We start from the raw sequence: 15,780 nt of genomic DNA, 5'->3' as shown, positions 1-15,780 counted from the left end.
GCCCCCGCTCACCGCAACTGGAGAAAAGCCCGTGCGCAGCAATGAAGACCCAGCGCAAAAATAAATTTATTTTTTTAAAAAAAGAGTAAACATACCTAGCGTGCTAAAGAGAGTAAAATTCGCCTAGAGCTGGGTGAACTTTGGAGCCAGGTGTTCATCGGGTCAATTTTTCACGCACATCCAGAGGATAACGACAGCATCTCGCTGCAGACACAGCAAATCAGATTCATTTCATAGTGAGGCCACCACTGCCCCCCCTCCCCGTCTGAGAGCAGACTCCCTCCACTCAGACTCGGAGGAAATGTAACATGTTTAACAGGCACGATACAGGGGAGGTCATGACCGTTAGGCAGAATACAGCAGTAACAGCGCTCTGAGATCACACCGCCCCTGCCTGCGATTTCTGTACTGGCCTGCAGTGTTGTGTCACCTGTCCACTGGCAGTCCCCAGAGCTGGTGCCGAATACTGGAGGGGAGGCATAATGGTGCCTTTCCCCAGTAGGGGCCGGATTAATTACCTAAGTAGTCTTAGGTGGGGCCAGGTAGACAACAGGTGAGATCTGTAAGCCCCTTTCTAAGCTTATTCCCCACCAGGCAGCAAACCCAAACCAGCAGGGTCTTACCTGCCAGTCCTACGCCATTTATAATGTGTCCCTCTGCGGTAGGTCCTGTAGGCAAAAGTGGGTTATTGTCCTGACAGTTGGCAACCTTTGGGTCCCTTGGTGGTCAAGAGTTGAACTCAGATTGTGTTGACTAGTTGCCTCTGGGTTAATATGGCATAGACACTGGGACGATGCTCCTGAGATGTTCAGTCACAGTTCATAGGGCTTGAGTCAGCCTCCTGGCCCACATGTTGAGAGCACGGGTTTCCTGCCTCAGTCGTTAAGTACTCCGTTTATCTTTTCCGTAAGCCCGGCAGCGGTGAGGTTGTAAGGCTGGTGGAGATGCCAGTGGATGTCATTTTTATCAGCTCACTCCTGGACTTCATGGTCCTTGGTCGATGTTGACGTCCATGGGGGTCCTTATTTTGTGCACAGCTGCTCTAGACGGCCCCCCCAGTAGTGGTCTTTCTGTGGTGCTTGATGACTCGGGTTGGCCTTTTGTAACGTCTCCCACCTGTTGTAACGCACTGTGGACGGCATGGAGCTGTGGTCCCATCCCGTTATACTGCTGCTCTGTGCCCTTCCACAGCCGGACCAGAAGCCCAAGGGTTCTCTTGTTATTTGGCCATTACCACGTTTTGGATAATGGGCCACTTCCAATTCACAAGCCTTTCCCCGAGTTAATATCCCTAAAGCCTGTGTCTCTCATGGTGTAGCGGTGGTGGGTCAGGGGTAAGCTTGGCTTCCCGGACCAGAAAATATGCAAGTATGTAATAGACGATCCAGGTCCTTGCGTCCTGTCAGTGTTCACCAGCCATCCCCAGGCAGTCAGGAGCCATGAGCGTGGGGCTGCTCCTTTTAAACTAGAAGGAGACTCCAAGGTGAACAGGATACCCTCAATATAATGGAAGAAAAAGACACTTCCCATGGTGGTCAGCTGCCACAAGGCTCCATGCACGTGCTAGCGGACGGCCACCTTGGGGTCGCCCTGCAACTTTCCATTCCCCATCCTTATTTCCTGACCTCTTGGGTGTTCACGGGGGTTTCCTTGGCCTCCTGGCTGGCCAACTATTGGACTGCACCCCGCAGGCCTGCAAGCCCAGCTTCGAGACCACAGATAGAGCCTGGAGACAGCGACAGAGACATCAATACTTAATGACAGGGGATCTTACGCATCCGAAACGAAGGGTCCGGGAACGACATCCCCTCCATGTACAGCAGACAGCAAGCAGGATGTGGGAACAACGTTTGCTAGGCGGGGGAGGAGGCTACCATTTATATGGGGAATTGGCGTCAGGTTGGCCCGTCAGTTCCCAGGGAAACCAGCGGCTGGGGCAGGGGGCAAGCATGTAGGCAATTACTGACTAAGCCCTACAATGAAGAGGATTGGATAGTCATGTGAGTGAAGCAGGGGCTGGTCAAGCAGGGGATGGCCGGGAAGCAAGAGGACGGCCATCTTGAACAGCCTGACCACCCAGAGGCCCACCCGCGCCAGGGAGGGCGATCTCCTGAAATGCAGTCTACTGATGCGAGGCGAATCTCATCCAGACACACCCTCACAGACACACCTGGAGTGGCGTTTGGCAAAATGTCTGGCCACCCAGTGGCCCAGTCAAGTTGACACGTAAAAGGAACCATCACATGGAATAACTGTCCAAGGTCGTGTGACAGCATCGGTGGCAGGGCTGGAGAACAAGTCGTCTCCAAAGCTCTTCTTTTTTTTTTTTTGGCCAAGCGGTGTGATACGTGGGATCTTAGTTCCCTGACCAGGGATTGAACCTGTGCCCCCCACATCGGGAGTGCAGAGTCTTAACCGCTGGTCTGCCAGGGAAGTCCCTCCAAAGCCCTTCTTACACAGCCATGTCGCTATCCCCATGGATAAGGCAACCACAGGGTGGTGACCCCCTGCCTGATCCATCTGGAGCTTCTGCATTTCTTGAGGACATACTAAATGCCAGGCTCGGGCTCTGTGCTTGGCATTTTACTTATATCCTCATGGCCTTGGACTGTCCTGGTCTCCAGATGCATGGATATTGGTTGAGTGAATCAATCCCATTTGCCAGAGAGGATCACTCGCTTATTATAGGGTTCAAACCTGGGACGGACTCCACGGCCACACCATTCTTCTTGAAAAGCCCTCTTCCAAACCCATGACTTTGCCCCTGCAGAGGCTGCGGGCTCAGCAGAACTTAACATCTCAGCTCCCCAGGGAGCATTATCCGCTGCCCGGAGCAGATTTCCCCAGAGGGTCTCAGTGCTGCCGAACAGGCAGGCGAACAGACCGGGTGAGGAGCCCTGGCACGTACCTTGCAGGTCAGCTGGCATCTGATCTAGACTCTTCTTCCCCAGTTTCTCCAGATGCACAGGGGTCTGCTGGGTCTGCGATGCCAAGCGGGAGTGCTGTTAAGGGGATCTGTATTCTTTTCTTTTCCTTTCTCTCTTTAACTTTCAGCAGCAGCTCCTCCCCCCTTCATGGCAGGTTCCAAGAGTCTCAGACAGGCGTCAATATTGACGGAAGAGGCCCCACAGCCCAGCAGGGGATGCGGTTTCAAAGGAGTAGTTGAGCAAGCTCATTAGGGTGGCTTCTCGGCACACTGTGGCAGCCCCAATTACTTGGTTCTGAGCAGCATGAATGTGGATCAGTGAGAGGAAGGGGGCTCATCTGGATTAGCTTGTTTTTAACACAGAGACCGTATAGAGGAGGACTTTAAGGACACTAGTTTTGCAGTCAGAGAGACCTGGCTTCCAATCCCATCTCTGCTCTTTTTGCTTTGCTACCCCTGTGACGCTGGGAAAGGACATTCGCTGCTCTGAATCTCAGTTTCCTTATCTGTAAAATGGGCATCGTGATAATCAGTACTTCCAAGGTGTGCTGTTAGGATCACGTGACAACGCATTTAGCACAGGGCCTGGCCCACCATACGTGTTGCATAAATACAGCAGTTCCTGGTGTTCTGTTTAGAAATGGTCACATCCAGAGGAACTGGCCTTCTTCTGAAGAGCGGGGAAGCTTTTCCCAAAGTCTCCTGCAGATTTCCCCTCACGGCTCATTGGCCAGCACTGAACTCTGCTAACTCCTGACCGTATCTGAGGACATCTTTCCAAGCCTCCTAGTTTTACAGTTCATGAAACCGAGGCCCAGAGAAGGTTGCGTAGCAAGTCAGTGGCAGAGTCAGACCTGGAACCTAACGCCTAACCCAGAGAGGTTTTCATCCCCCTATAACACCTCTCTATCAGTGCTAAGATTTCCAAGGCTTTTTACTCAATGTATTTGTCAACATCTGCAACCGATTTCCTGAGCGCAGGCAGGCAGGAGCCCTGGGCAAAGCCTCTTTCCCTTTCTCCTCTCTTTATCTTCCCGTCCAGGTGAGCGGCTCAGTTAAGTCTTGTACTCTCCAGCCAGCTCAAGATCATCCTGTCTGTCATGCAGAGAAGAAAATGGGGACGAAGGAGAGAAGCCCAGAGCGGCATCTATTCAACTAGTCTGCACAAGGACCCCTAGCAAGAAAGCCAGGCTTGACGGAGGGGACACACGATGCGGGGTGCTACGGAGACTGGAGGGGAATGTGGTCCAGCTTCACCTTCCCCGGGCCTCCTGCTGGAAGGCACGTAGTCATGCGGAAAGCCCACTGCCGTCGCACCAGAAGCCTCCCCTCGTTAAAATTCTGGGCCATGGTGTCTTGTATTAAAGCCGATATTAAGCCATAAAATGTAATATGTTATGACACCATAAAATTCAGTGTAATTGCTATAGAACCATAAAATGTAATGTAACAGGCGCAGTGTCCATTACACTGCTTCACAGTCTAAAGCAGTTAGCTTCCACTCTGCTTGTAGACAAACAAACAATTCCTATTCATTGCTAACTCTGGAGGAAGGTATAGGAAAATCCACGCAGATGAGCATGAATTGTAACACAAATGCCAAGGGAGGATGCAGTGGGGCGCAGAGGCACCCTCCAGGCTTCGTAGGAAGACAGAACCGAAGTGCCAGTCTTGTTCAATAACATCTAGATCGGGGGGCTTCCCTGGTGGCGCAGTGGTTAAGAATCCACCTGCCAATGCAGGGGACACGGGTTCGAGCCCTGGTCCGGGGAGATCTCACATGCCGCGGAGCAACTAAGCCTGTGCACCACAACTACTGAGCCTGCGCTCTAGAGCCCCCGAGTCACAGCTACTGAAGCCCGTGCGCCTAGAGCCGGTGTTCCACAACAAGAGAAGCCACTGCAATGAGAAGCCCGCGCACCGCAACAAAGAGTAGCCCCCGCTTGCCACAACTAGAGAAAGCCCGTGCGCAGCAGCGAAGACAAAAGGCAGCCCAAAATAAATAAATTAAATAAATAATAATAATATCTAGATCAGGGACCTGAAAAGCAGAGCCAAAGATGGGGATTCGGGCTAGATTTCTCCTGCAATCACGTGTGCCTAGGTCCTGCAGAAGGACCACAAAGCTGCAGCCAATCTGGGCCTGGGAGTTGGAGGAGGAAAAAGAGGAGATCTGGCCTGTCTGCTGCCCACGAGGTCCCAGCAAGGGGAACCACCAGATCCGTGACAGCAGGTGTGCGTTGCAGCCGGGCCTGAACTGACGTTGACGCTCTGAGCATAGACATGGCTGTTTGCTGCTTCATGCCCACTTTCCAGAGCGCACCCCAGCTCCTCTCGTGGCCCATTCGAACACAGAGCCCTACAGGGAAGGGAATCTGGGGCAAAGGTTTCCATTCAACTAAGATGACATGATGTAAGGTGATCATGGGAAGGGAAGGCAGAGGGAAACGGGAAGTGGCATCACAGGCGGTGAGCCTTACGGAAGGGAAAGTGGGGCGGCCTGCGGGCGCTCCCCCAGTAGGGACCAGTGTTGTCTAGGGGCTCAGGCAGAAGGAAGTGATGGATAAGGTGAGGAGCGAAGGAGAAGCAGTTAGCCAGGTGAGAAGGGTGTGGTGGAAGAAACTGGTGTATGGAGAAGAGAGAGGGGGGAGGAGGGAGGGAAAGCGGGGGAGAGGGAGAAGGAGAAGCAGAAGCAGAAGAAGGGGGAGGAGGAAGGGGAAGGGAGAAGGGAAGGAGAGAGAAGCAGGTTAAGAGAGAAAGGGACAGGGCTTCCCTGGTGGCGCAGTGGTTGAGAGTCCGCCTGCTGATGCAGGGGACATGGGTTCGTGCCCCGGTCCGGGAAGATCCCACATGCCGCGGAGCAGCTGGGCCCGTGAGCCGTGGCTGTTGGGCCTGCGCGTCCGGAGCCTGTGCTCCACAACAGGAGAGGCCACAACAGTGAGAGGCCCGCGTACCGCAAAAAAAAAAAAAAAAAAAAAGAGAGAGAAAGGAACAAACAGTAAGAGACAGTGAAAGAAAGCTGCAAAGAAGGTATCAGAGAGAGGGAGAGAGACTGGAGAGAATTAGGAGTATAATAAGAGCATGTGTTTAGAACGTGGAATGGAAGAATGGTGTGAGGTGGGCTGGAGAAATAATCAGGGACCAATAACATATAAATACACACAAACAGAGAGGGAGAGAGAGATCCACACACCTCCGTAGATAATCTACACTGTAAGCACCCGGTCAACACATAACAGGCATCCACACCCGTTCCTACAGACACATGCACACAAACACATACAATTCCCCAACGAATACTGTCCATCCCCTCACACCCCAGGAGGCAACAGGGGTTAATTCTGGTCACATCCTGGGCAGGGACGTTCTCCAAGATCCCGTGTGTGGTGTTTCCCCCATTGGCTGAGCTGGTGGGTGGTGCGGACGCTCAGCAGACCACGGCCATCCTGCGGTCAGTAGCTCTAGTCAGGGGAAAAGATGGTCCTTTCTGACAGGACATCAAAGCCTGGAAGCGTGGGCTTGGCTTCCAGGGGCTTTAAGAGGAGGCCTTGCTTCTGATGCATTTTTCAACTCGCTTCACAGTGTTATTAATGAATAAAACAGACCAGAAAATCGGGAGGAAATGAGGCAGCATAAAGTCCCCGCTGTGAATTCTGATCAGGCACCCAGAGAATCAGTGAGCAAGAGGGACACAGAGCTGGAGCCAGGGAAGCGTGGCTGGGAGAGCTGGCGCTGGAAAGCCACACAGAACAGGATGGACAACCAGGGACCACGCTGCATGACTCAGTGTCTGCCTGCGAGAAAGAGCCACGTGGATGCAGACCTAGGGGTGCCTGTTGTATAAATATTTGCGTCCAAGTAAATGGGAGAGGGGATCTAAAACCCCAGAAGCAAATGCTAAGGTTTTCTCAGGCTAGAGGGAGATATATTTTCTCCTGCACCACCGTGCCCCCTGCTATCTCCTTACTGAGGGTATTTTTTTAGGGAAGGGAGAAGCACCAACAAATTTACTATGAGACAAATGAAAGGACCACCATGGTTTCAACATTTCTGCTAAGTCTTAGTGTTAAGATGGAGGCCTGGGCTAGATGTGTCTTCCTTTGGTGAGGATGTACCACCAAGAATTTTGAATGACGCCGAGGAAGGTCCAGGAGTTTGTCTGCATTAAAGATTGAGAAAAGATTCATTTGCTTAAGAAAATAAAATCAAAGTTTGCAGGTATTCTCTGGTATTGGGGAAGTTGGCACAAAGTATGTAGATCAGGGGGCGTGAGAATACATAAACAGAAAAGGTATCAGGCAAGGGACCTAAGGGGAAAGCCAATCTGTGAACAGTTCCCTGCAAGGTCTTAGTTAAGGAGCTTTAAGGATGGAGATGGTGAGTATTATATTTTAGGTTGTTTCCTATTCCACACTGCGTTGTAATTCACTCCTGATAGCCCTAAATCTTCCGTGTATCAGTTGAGGTAAAGGTTAAGCTGCTGTAACAAAGAACCCCAAAATGCAGTGGATTAAAGAAGACAGAAGTTTATTTCTTATTTGTGAAGGAGTCCTGACGGTGTGTGGTCTGGAATACGCCAGACTTTGCTCACATCCTCATTCGGGGACCCAGGTTCTTTCCCCGGCTTTGTCTTTGTCTGCATGGTTAGGCTGCATGCAAACACATCTCTATGCTTTTGTATACAAGGGAAGGGAGAAAAAGAACGCCGTGCACAATTTTCTTTTAAGCAAATGTGGCATTAGGGCTTCCCTGGTGGTGCAGTGGTTAAGAATCTGCCTGCCAATGCAGAGGACACAGGTTCGAGCCCTGGTCCGGGAAGATCTCACATGCTGGGGAGCAACTAAGCCCGTGCACCACAACTACTGAGCCTGTGCTCTAGAGCCTGCGAGCCACAGCTACTGAGCCTGTGAGCCTAGAGCCTGTGTTTTGCAAGAAGAGAAGCCACAACAATGAGAAGCCCACGCACCACAAGGAAGAGTAGCCCCCACTCACTGCAACTAGAGAAAGCCCACGTGCAACAGCGAAGACACAACACAGCCAAAAAACAAAACAAAACAAAACAAAACAAAAAAACCCGTGGCACTAGTAAACCCATTGCTTCTGCTCACATTCCATTGGTTAATTCCATCTTGCCCCAGGGGAGGCTGGGAAATGTAGTCCCCAGCTAAGCAGCCATGTGCTCAGCTATTACTATGGAAGAAGGGGAGGATGAAAATTGTAAGAAAACTGGCCGTTATCTACTGCAGTCTTGAACCTGGGCTAAGCCACCATAGTTTCTTACTGGATTATTGTAATAGTCTCCCAACTGCACCCTTGGTCCCTTCATTCTATTGTTTTTTTCCCCCTCCATAGATTTCTTAACCTATTAAACACATTTTTTGACTACTATGCTCAGCCAGCTTTGAATTTGTATTATCACACAAAAAATTGTATCTTAGTTTTTGACTTTCAGTCTGTTCTGAAAGCAACATCGGGAAGTGCTGCAAAAAGTTATTCACTGCTCAAAATGCTCCAGGGGCCTCCCCTACGCTCTGAGTAAAAGCCAGAGTCTTTGGAACTGTTTACCAAGCCCTGTATGATTTCCAATCCCCAACCACTTCCGACCTCACCTCCTCTCACAGCCCCCCTTGCTTACTACCTCCAGCTACACTAGTCTCTGTCCTCCTCTAACATGCCAGGCGCGCTCTCACTTCAGGGCCTTTGCACTTGCCGAATCCTCTGCCTGAACCACTCTTTCGCAAGACATACACGTGGCTCATCCTGCTACTTTCTCATCCAGGCCTTCCCTGACTCCACCCCGTTTAAAATAGCAATTTTACCTCCTGATACACATGCATGATGTGTGTGTGTGTGTGTGTGTGTGTGTGTGTGTGTGTGTGTATACATGTGTAAGTGTATGGTTTTTTATTGTCCTTTTCACCCACTGGAAGTGTAAGCTCCAGGGATGGGGATTTCACATGTGTGGGTGTTCATATGTATGTGACACACATGCATATCTGCAAAAGCTGTTAACCTCCTTCCTACTAATGACAGACTGTCCTGGGCCCAGGCAGGGAGGTGACAGTGAATGAAAGAGCCCCCAGTCTCTAGCCTCCTGGAGCTTATCTTTTGGTGGAGGAAGACAGACAACATACTGCAGGAACAAATATTAAATATGATCATTTCTGAAGGTGATAATTGTTATGGAAAATAACCTGGGGTGAGTTGTTGATGAGTGATGGGGGAGGAGGGAAACTTCTCTAGCTAAAATCATCAGGAAAGGTCTTTCTGAGGAGGTGACATTTGAGTTGAGACCTGAGTGATACGAAGGAGCCAGCTGGGGCTTCCCTGCTGGTCCAGCGGTTGGGTTAAGACTCTGCACTTCCACTGCAGGGGGCCCGGGTTCGATCCCTGGTCGGGGAACTAATCTTCTACTGCCGCGAGGTGTGGCCAAAAAAAAGAAAAGAAAAGAAAAGGAACCAGCTGTGCAAAGTGCTGGGAACAGTATTTCAGGCAGAGGAAACAGCAGGTGCGAAGTCCATGAATGGGACTGGTGTATTCAATGGAAAGAAAAGCAGGACGTTTGAGCAACGGAAGCACCAGGGATCATAGCAGAGATGAGGGTGGGAGGGAGGCGGCCAGTAGCCAGTAGCCAACCAGTGCTGGCTACTGAGCGCTCGCAATATGGCATTTCCCAATTGAGACGTGTCATAATGGCAAACCACACACCAGATTTCAGAGCTCTCGTATTCAAAAAAGAATGTAAACTGTTCATTTTCATATTAATTATACGTTGAAATGGTAATCTTTTTGATATTAGGTTAAATAAATTATTGAAGCTAATAACACTTGATTTTTTAATTTTTTAATGCACCGTATACATACCCAGCTTGCATTATAGTTCTATCGGGCAGTAACAGAGACTTGCAAGCCTTGTGAGAAGTTTGAATATTATTCTAAGTGCAGCAGAAAGCCACAGGGGCGTTTTAAATAGAGAAGCAACACGACTGGATCTGTTTAAAAGGATCACTCTGGCTATCGGGTTCCCGAGGAGCAGACTCTGAGACAGAGCACTGTGTAGGGAATTGATTAGGGAGTGTTCCTGGGATCCGCACTCGGGGGAGGGAAGGGAAGGAAGCAGGATGGGTAGGAGGGGGAAGATGAGCGGGGCTGCATCCCACCAAAGGGCTCAGCTGACCCCACGGGGAGCTCTGAACGAGGGACAGGGCTTCAGAGTTATTCCAGACTGGGCCACGAGGCTGGGTCTTCATCCTCTTATAATGCCCAGTCTCTATAGCAGCTGTCCCGGAAAGGGACGAGGTAGCTCTCACTGAAGCTCAGCCCTCCGTGCTCGAAGGGGGAGCTGGTCCGTGCAGCACAGCACCCACTGCTGGGATTATTCTGTGGGTCAGGGGAGTCGGGAGTCGGAGTGGAAGCAGAGAGACAAGCTGGAAAGATCTGGCAAGGGATGACTCTCCAGGTGGGGGGACCCTAGTGACCAAAGCTGCAGAGGTGGGACGGTACAAGGGGTCGTCAGAGACTACGAAGAGCTAGGCTTCCTTTCAGGGAGCAGTGAGAGAGGAATGCAAATGAAAGTCTGGGCAAGTTTTGCTGTATGTTGGAGACCAGATGCCCCACCCAGGGAATGCAAACTTCCTGGTTCCCTCCCACTTTAGGATTGGCTCCTTAAGGTCCAAAGGAGAAACCAAACAAAAGCATCCTTGGCAACCGGGTGCCTCCCAGCCAGTCCCCGGCTTTCTGACAATCTTGTCACAATATTGATGGAGTGATTAAATTTCGTGCTGAAGAGACTCAAGTCCTAAGTAATGTTCCAAATAGACAGCAACTGTCTGAGATGCTGCCTGCACCTGCCCTGTGTTTCATTAGGGCCCCCAGAGGCGAAACAGAGCCAAGGAAGTGGGAAAAGGTCAGGATCTGAGCGCTCTGCATCCTGCAAGAGGGGCCATTGGGGTCCAGCAGAAAGGGCATTGGACTGGAGCTCCAAAAGCCAAACTTCCGGCCAGGATCAGCAACTCACTGTGTGACTTTGGGCAAGACATTTCCTTCTTTGGGCCCCAGTCACCTAATTTGCAAACCAGTAGGGAAGGGGGAACATTCACTGGTCCCTAATGGCTCTTGAATATTCATAACAGCTTTTTAAATGGAGGACTTATGATGGGCTAAGCACTTTACATAGATTATCTCATTTACTCCCCACAAGAATCCCATGAGGTGAGCACTGTTATGATATTTTACAAAGGAGGAAACTGAAGCTCAGAGAGGTTAAGTAACTTGTTCCAGGTGACACAGCTAAGCGTTGGGTCGGAATTTGAAGGTCAGCCATGGAACTTACCATCTCAATCACTCTGTTTTAGGTTTCTTACCAATGCTCTTAAGGGTCTCAACTATTTTTAACCTTACAGTTTAGGGGAAGATTATTTATTCAGGGTCACTTACCATTAGCTCTGCACTTTGAAATGTCAGTTCGATAGCCAGCTTGCTCTCTCCACCCCTGGGCTGTCTTGCCCTTGGGCTGGAATCATTTGTGGGACTCTGTCGAATTGACTTTGATTGGTACAGTCTCAAGAGGGCCAGGGTTTGGGGCAGACATGGCGGGACATGGGACATTATCCTGATTAGACTTTGCAGGTGCTTTATTGACAAATGTCATCCTGGCGAAAAACCAAAGCTCACCTGCCTCTGGCTCCTCTCGGCCTCCACTCTGATTCTCTGCAGCTGAAGTCCGTGGGAGACAGCCAGGCCCTGGGCTCAGAGGCTGTAGCCAAGGGGAGCTCCATCTCCTGTTCCCTCTCCGCACAGCCAGGTACAGCGGGCGGCCGGCCAGGCATCCGTCAGCACCTGCCAGTTGCTGTGGGAATAAAGGGAATAAAACAAATATAAGAAGCAGGTGGTTCCCTGTGAACCTGGGCAGAGTTCCAGTGTTGGTGAGGATGCAGGGGGAAGGGCACTCATGCTTTCTGGGGTTTGACCACTTGTGTTGAAACTCTGAAAAATGCGCATGCCCTCTCTGACCCCAGCTCAGAGTGCCCTGGCATGCCAGTCTGTCCCCCAAATACCAGTACTCATGCCCCTCCTAACCCAATGGGGTGCCTTGGAGGGACCCTAGGGTCAGAGATGGCTACATAATTTGCAGGTTGCAGTGCAAATAAAAATGCAGGGATCCTTGTCTGTAATTTGTGGAGTCCACTTCAAGATAAAAATTCTGTTAAAGATGCTGAAATAGAAAGCTTTTTCCTTTTAAAAAAAAATGGGCATGCCCTTGTTGAGAAAGGGCTCACTGCATATATAAATGTATTTGCATGGAAATGAGACTGCAAGTCTAACCACTGAACGGTGGTTGTTTTTGCATGCTGGGGTTTCAAGGATATATGTTTTTAAATTAATAGATAATTTGGGAGCAGTTTTAGATTTACTGAAAAACTGAGTGGAAAGTACAGAGTTCCCATAAGCCTCTAAGTGTGTGGTACTGTGTGATGCAGCAATAATAACTAAGACATGATTGAAACAGGCATCCTGGCTCCACACCCCATTCATGTCTCCTCACCTAGCTGCCTCTCTATTTCCCAGCTATGTGGCCTTGGGCTAGTTTCTTGGTCGCCCAAAGTCTCAGTTTCTGCATCTATAACATGGAAATCACGATAATTCCTAATTCATAAGGTTGAATGAGTGAGGAGGTCAGAGGAAGCTCTTAGCACAGTGCCTGCATCTTGGTAAGATCTGGTGGCCATTCAAGAAAATTATCTTGCTAATGAATGTCAGAGCATCTGGAAGCGCACATAGGTGTCAAAAGAAACAAAAACAAAAAGCAATCATACACGTGGCTGGTCTCAAACAAATGGGGAGTCTGAAGACTGAGGCAAAAATGACATTTTTCCCCTTGAATTCCTTTCAGTCCCTCTAGAATTCCACTCAGATGTGGTCCAGTGGGGTGTGGTCTTTCCTCCCCAGTTTTTCTCCATCTTCTCTCCCTGTGTTCACATTCCCTTGCCTCTTTCTTCTCCTTTCCTCTCATGTCCCAGCTCTATCCTGGATCAGCACAAAAAGTGACAATCTCAAAATTCAAAATTGCCCTTGAAAATCCCTTAAGAGGTGTTATATTGGAGAACTACACATTGTCTTTTTAAAAATTAATTAATTAATTAATTTTTGGCTGTGTTGGGTCTTCATTGCTGCGAGCGGGCTTTCTCTAGTTGTGGCGAGCAGGGGCTACTCTTTGTTGCACACTGCACGGGCTTCTCATTGCAGTGGCTTCTCCTGTTGCGGAGCACGGGCTCTTGGCCCGAGGCCTCAGTAGTGGTGACTTGCGGGCTCTAGAGCGCAGGCTCAGTTGTTGTGGCATGTGGGCTTAGTTGCTCCACGGCATGTGGGATCTTCCCAGACCAGGGCTTGAACCCGTGTCCCCTGCATTGGCAGGCGGATTCTTAACCACTGTGCCACGAGGGAAGTCCCCTACACATTGTCTTTTGCTAAGTTTTCCTCCAAAATTGGAGTAGAAGGCTGTTTCTTCGGTTTCTGTTTAGGTTTCATGTTGATCTCGCTCAATATCTGTATCTATATCTATCTATCGAAATATATGTACCTATGTATCTTTAAATTCTAGAACCACCCTCAGTGTGGCAAAGCTGTCCTCAACCCTGAGAAGAAAAGTAGGAAATGACCCCCACAGGGAATTCATGAGGTCCACGTTTCCCATCTCATGCCTGTCCCGGGGCACATACTCACTGAGTGGAATCAGGGAGCATAACTACGAGCGCACTTGTGCTAATACTTCTCTTTCTTTAATCTTAACTTTTTGAGGCTCCCCCCACTCCTACCGCATCCATTCTAAGACGCACGCTTTTTCTGATTTTAGCATCCCTGAGACCAAGATGCATTTTACAGTTTGCTATCGGCCAACCAGCAGGTGTGATGTAGTTTTACCCCCTGTGCCCAAGCAAACCTGGTCGTAGCTCTTCAGATTGTTGTTACTTCAACTGCGTGGCGTACACTGCCGAGCCTCCACATGTTGATTTCATTCTCCACTTAACACGTCTTCAGAGAGATGATGCCGTGATACGAGCTGGCGTGGAATGGAAAGTTTCTGTGTGCACAGAAAGACCCCCAAGCAGAGCAATGGGCTGGAGATTTGGTAATTGTGAAGCAAATTCCTGTCTTTGAGGGAATGATTCCACTTTCATATCTTCTTGCAAAGTAGCAACCAAATCTTGATGGAACCCCCAAAAGGGAAGAAACCACAGTAGATGACGCTATACTGCATTTTGTCACTGAGATACGTGCAAAAGGGTTCCTTGTCGTATACCAAGCCAGGCAACAGAGGTACGAGAAATTGCCAACTCCCTTGAAACAGATGAAGGGAATTTCAAACAAAGGATGGTGTGACCAGTTAAGGTGTTTAAAAAGACTATGAGGGCATTGGGTAGTAACTTAATTGGAAGAGCTTTTTAAAATTTATTTCTTAATTTTACATAAAATAGTGATGTACCTTAAACTCGATGATGTTTTACATTTAATAAAAGCCAGTTGAATTCAAGGTAGTTAAATATATGGGGTGTGATGCGAATTTAATGATCAATGAACTCTCCCAGTACAACACTGATGTGTTATTATATTTTTAAAACCTCTGACTACTCCCCCTGTCTTTCCAAAGATCTCTCCCAACAAGGGGTAAGGAAAGGGAGAAAAGAAATGCCTTCATTTTGATAGTGAAATATATATGCATGTATTTTAGGAACATGTAACAATACCAGTAAAACAATGCTTACTCATTAATTCAGAAATACTGGTTCTAGGAATTTACCCTCAGAAGAGTGACTGAGTACAAATATTTAGTTACCAGGATGCTTATCTCAGCTTTGTTTATAAGAGTGAAAGATTAGAAACAATTTAGATGAGCATCAATAGGACTGTGCTTAAATAAATGATAATACATCCAGATAATGGAATACTAGAACAAGCGGACATCAAAAACAGAGTCAATATTTATCAGCATGGAAGGATACTCATATGATAACAAAGAGGATACAAGCCAAGCTTGAGAGCCTTTCTGTAAAATAATAATAAATGTCTATATATTTAACATATGAATGTTGAAGGGAAAGAAACAAATGAAATGTAAAAACAGCTATCTCCTTTTCTGAATAGAGGAAATGTGGATGATTTTTATTTTCTTCTTACTTTTCTGATTCTCCTTTCATAAAATATCTTTATGTAGTTAAAAAATAATAAGAGAGGGGCTTCCCTGGTGGTGCAGTGGTTAAGAATCCACCTGCCAGTGCAGGGGACACGGGTTCGAGACCTGGTCCAGGAAGATCCCACATGCCGCAGAGTAACTAAGCCCATGCGCCACAACTACTGAGCCGGCGCTCTAGAGCCTGCGAGCCACAACTATTGAGCCCATGTGCCACAGCCACTGAAGCCCGCACACCTAGAGCCCGTGCCCTGCAACGAGAGAAGCCACCACAGTAAGAAGCCCACGCAGCACAACGAAGAGTAGCCACTGCTCGCCGCAACTAAAGAAAGCCTGTGTGCAGCAATGAAGACCCAAAGCAACCAAAAATAAATAAATAATAAAATTTAAAAAATAATAAGAGGGGAAAAAAAGGAATTGATGTAGCTCCTGTGAGAAAAATGAGGAAAAGCCGCCTACTTAGGCTTCCTCTGTGGTGTTTCTGTAGATGTCCACAGGCTTCTGCTCCAGGAATGACTTTTTCTCAGTAGGGGTGTGAATCGTAGAATTCAGAGCAGGGAGGTAGTTACAACTGGAAATGGCTCTGTTACAGACTGAAGGTTTGTGTCCCCCAAAATTCATATGTTGAAGCAGCACTAACCTCCAGTGTGGCTGCATTTGGAGATGG

The 15,780-nt window shown here is 48.8% G+C and overlaps 1 protein-coding gene across 3 annotated transcripts in view; it reads right to left on the bottom strand.

Annotated features, from left to right (window-relative positions):
- Positions 1 to 15,780, bottom strand: part of CCDC60 (coiled-coil domain containing 60) — a 271,219-nt gene that overhangs the window by 232,774 nt on the left and 22,665 nt on the right. For 2 of the 3 annotated variants that reach the window (XM_067700776.1, XM_067700777.1), the window contains exon 3: positions 11,600 to 11,774. The gene's annotated coding sequence lies outside the window, so the exon portion shown is untranslated. Of the gene's footprint in view, positions 1 to 11,599; positions 11,775 to 13,865; positions 13,993 to 15,780 lie in introns of those variants that run through there. The other variant, XM_067700778.1, reaches the window with a different exon arrangement.

The sequence above is a fragment of the Pseudorca crassidens genome, chromosome 12 (assembly GCF_039906515.1).
Source record: "Pseudorca crassidens isolate mPseCra1 chromosome 12, mPseCra1.hap1, whole genome shotgun sequence".
In the NCBI taxonomy this organism is placed as follows: Eukaryota; Metazoa; Chordata; class Mammalia; order Artiodactyla; family Delphinidae; genus Pseudorca; species Pseudorca crassidens.
This window is presented reverse-complemented; position numbering and strand designations above follow the sequence as displayed.